This window comes from Grammomys surdaster, unplaced genomic scaffold (genome assembly GCF_004785775.1).
Source record: "Grammomys surdaster isolate TR1022 unplaced genomic scaffold, NIH_TR_1.0 120764, whole genome shotgun sequence".
NCBI lineage: Eukaryota > Metazoa > Chordata > Mammalia > Rodentia > Muridae > Grammomys > Grammomys surdaster.
The window spans coordinates 5,699-9,650 of NW_021616630.1; the positions used below are offsets into that span (position 1 = coordinate 5,699).

A 3,952-nucleotide genomic window follows, 5' to 3' on the forward strand; every position below is an offset into this window, starting at 1 on the left:
TTTGTCAGTGAAGCATTTGTCACATTCACTGCATTTGTAAGGTTTCTCTCCTGTGTGAATTCTCTGATGAATGGTTAGACGGGATTGTTGGGTAAAGCATTTGTCACATTTGCTGCATTTGTAAGGTTTCTCTCCTGTATGAATTATCTGATGAACACTAAGATGGGATTGTCTGGTAAAGCATTTACCACGTTCACTGCATTTGTAAGGTTTCTCTCCTGTATGAATTCTCTGATGAACACTCAGATTACCTTTGTCAGTGAAGCATTTGTCACATTCACTGCATTTGTAAGGTTTCTCTCCTGTATGAATTCTCTGATGAATATTAAGACTGGAGTTTTGGGTAAAGCATTTGTCACATTTACTACATTTGTGAGGTTTCTTTCCTGAATAAATTCTCTGCTGACTTTGAGGATTGTTTCTCTGTATAAAGCATTTGTCTAATTCACTGCACTTGTAAGTGTTCACATCTCTATTGTTTTGCTACAGCTCGAGTTTATGTTTAGAAACAGAAACCTTATCAAATTCTGTATTTCTATTATCTTCTTTCTTCTCTTCATGCATTCCTTGATTGAGTCTAATGATAGAACACACATTTAGACAGTTTACACAGTCTTTATATTTGCAAACTTCTTTAATGTTCTCAGTTTTATGTCTTTTAAGGTTTGAGGATTGAAGAGAAGCATCACTGTGGATAGTTTTATATGGTGTACTTTTGGTAGATTCATGAATAATATTGCTAAGCTCATTATACTTAAAAGACTTCTCTTGGGTATTCATATGCTCATGGACAATGTGATGTGTGTCTTGAATCAAGTCCTTTCCATACTTTCCACATATGGCTTGGTTTTCTGAAAAAAAGAAAAAAGGTCAATTAGGGATGGCAAGGGTTATTTAAATGAAAAGTAAGTGATTCAATTATCAATGTTTGCTGAAGTTTTAGGTAAAATATACATTATCATGGACTTGTGGTCTCAATAGATATTTTTCTTTTTTTAATCATTACATGTATCCTCAGAAGAACCTTAAATCTGATCTATATCAAATGACAGCAAATGATAATAGCTTTCTACATCTTATTTTAAAATTGTACCATCTACCCATCTCAAAAATATTAACCGAGAAGAGGAAATACAGGGACAAAGGGTGAAGAAGAGACTAAAGGAAAGATTATCCAGAGATTGCCCAACTGGGGAAATCCATTCAATACACAGACACTATACACTGACTCTATTGCTGATGCCATAAAATGCTTACTGACAGGAGCCTGATAGTGTTGTCTCCAGAGAGGCGCTACCAGAGCCTGATCAATAAAGATATGTATGCTTACAGCCAACCATCGGATTGAGCATGGCTACTGCAATTGAGGATTTATGGGAAGTACTGAAGTAGCAGATGGGGTTTAGAAACCCATGGGAAGAAGAACAAAATCAACCAGCCAGACTCAGCAGAGCCTCCAAGGACTAAACCTCTAACCGAAGAGTATACATGGAGTAGAGGATTGCCTTATCTGGAATCAGTAGGAGGGGAGGCCCTTGGTCCTGTGAAGGAATGATGCCCTAGTATAAAAGAAATCCTAGGGCAGGGAGGTGGGAGTGGTTAGTACTCTCATAGAAGCAGGGTAGAGCTCGGGATAGAGTATTTTTGGAGGGGAAAACAGGAAAGAGAATAACATTTGAAATGTAAATAAATAAAAGAACCAATAAAAAGAGAAAACAAAAGAAAATTTAACTTTGCCGAACACAGGAAAAGTAAGTGATCAATGTTTTATAAAATTACAGAAAGTAGCTTTCTGACCAATGTATCCCTAATTTTACGTTTACACTTTGATTCAGAGTGACACTGTGTAGCTTTCTTCAGATATAAATTTATGATATAACTGACATTGCCATAGAAACCACTAAATAGGTTTGTTTCAACGTCCAAGATGCCAGGATAAAGATAAAGTTGTCCCAGAACTAAACACAGAGAACAAATGTCAAAGAGGAAATTAAAAAAAAAAGTATTTGAACCAACAGTTCTATATCAAGTTGAAACCTTATGCATTATTCAAATTTATAAATAAGGGAACAACTTAAAGCAACTGTAAGATTAATATATCCCAACTATTATATGCATAGAAAGATAATTACTTGTTCTAAATATTTAATGTTTTTGTACTTGAAACTTTTGAGGAAACTAGATGACAGGTAAGAGGAGATTTCAGAGAATATAGCACTTGTTACTATCCAAAGAAAGCAGAGAAATGTAAAGGAAACACAATGAAATAGTAATGATTTTACACAGAATTTCCCTCATTTGGTTTCTAGATCTTTCAGAGAGTTTCTATAAACACAATTTAGGAAAATTTAAAGAAAGATTCAGGGTTCAACAAGAAGTACATTCTTACCCACAAACAAGAGATTGTTGTAATTCTCCAACATCACATCCATGTACAATGCCCTCTGAGCAAAACTGAGGCATTCCCACTCCTCCAGTGAGAATTCCACAGCCACATCCTTGAAAGTTAACAGACCCTGTAACAGAAAACTACTTATTTGCTACTGGACCAAAATGATTTTCTTTGTTGTAAAAGAAGTAATTATGATATACTTTTGATATGAACTAGTAAAGAAAATATTTAAGGACAAATGTTTTTGAAACTTTTATGGAGACGTTTCTGAAGACAGGAATTGCTACTCCTCCATAGACAATCTATACAATGACTTGCTATAATGCTCATATTTAGAAATGTTCTCACCTTCATGAATTTTCTGTGGTTTACTGAGATCTTAACAGGAAATGAAAGATTTGCCAACACCACTACATTCGAAAATTTAGAGTGCAGCTTGATTTGTATAACATTTTTAAAATTCCTCTATTAAAATATTTGTTTCTCAGCACCCACAAGGCACTACACAATAGAATGTTAAAACCAGTTCTTTAAAATACAGTGATCTCTTCTGAATACTGCTAGCAGGAGGAATATCTAGCAGATATGCATACACTCAGGCAAATGTAACCAATTTATATTGAAGAAAAATGAACATTAACCTTAAAAAACTGAGCCAGGCTGTGGTGGTGCATGTGGTTAATCCCAGCACTTGGGAGGCAGAGATAGGCAGATTTCTTAGTTTGAGGCCAGCCTTGTCTACAGAGGACAGCCAGGGTTATACAGAGAAACCCTGTCTCAAAAAAAAAAAAAAAACTTTAAAAAAAAGATACTTTCTAAAATACTCATAGACTTCCTTATATTTCTATTTCTCTGAGATTTCATGATATAATCATCTCAAAAGCAGTCAATATTTACAGAATATAACATGTACATTTTGTATCTAGTTCCAGTAATGTACCTTTATGAAATAGGGTTTGATATCAAACAGAATCTCAGTGTCACAGCCTAGTTAGTCAAGTTATGATGTGAAACATGTTTTCAAATTTTACAATGTCCACCTTGCTCAAATATAAACAGTAGATAGTCCTGTGTGCAGCTGTGTCTCCCACGACTACAGAATAGCGTATCTATTTGACAATCTGAGGCCTAAACACAAAGCTACATACTTTGTATAGCAAAACTGTAGAATATGAAAGGCAGAATTAATAGATGGATTAAGTGCCAGTGTTTTCTCTTTAAACAGACAACAATTACATCATCAGATTATACATTGTACATTCCATATCACACATAGAATTAAATGCTTTGGGAAATTATAATATGAGAATACATCCAAAACCATAAAGTAGAAAAACAAGAAAAAAAGAGCATTAAGATTATTTAACATTTTATATAAGCTGATGTATGTAATATTCATAATAACAATTTCACAAATTCCATGTTGTTTTTCGCAACAGAATGATGAGATATGTTTGTGTAAAGAAATGTCATATATGGCGATGTATTCCAATGAAGTAAAATGATTTTATTTGATCAAATTATGTTTTCAAATTGAGATAGAATTATACTAACTTTTCA

General features: G+C 33.9%; 1 pseudogene; it reads right to left on the minus strand.

The window, feature by feature from the left end:
- LOC114635983 overlaps positions 1-2,516 on the minus strand; it is a 3,302-nt pseudogene extending 786 nt beyond the window's left edge.
- Between the last annotated feature and the right edge of the window lie 1,436 nt (positions 2,517-3,952).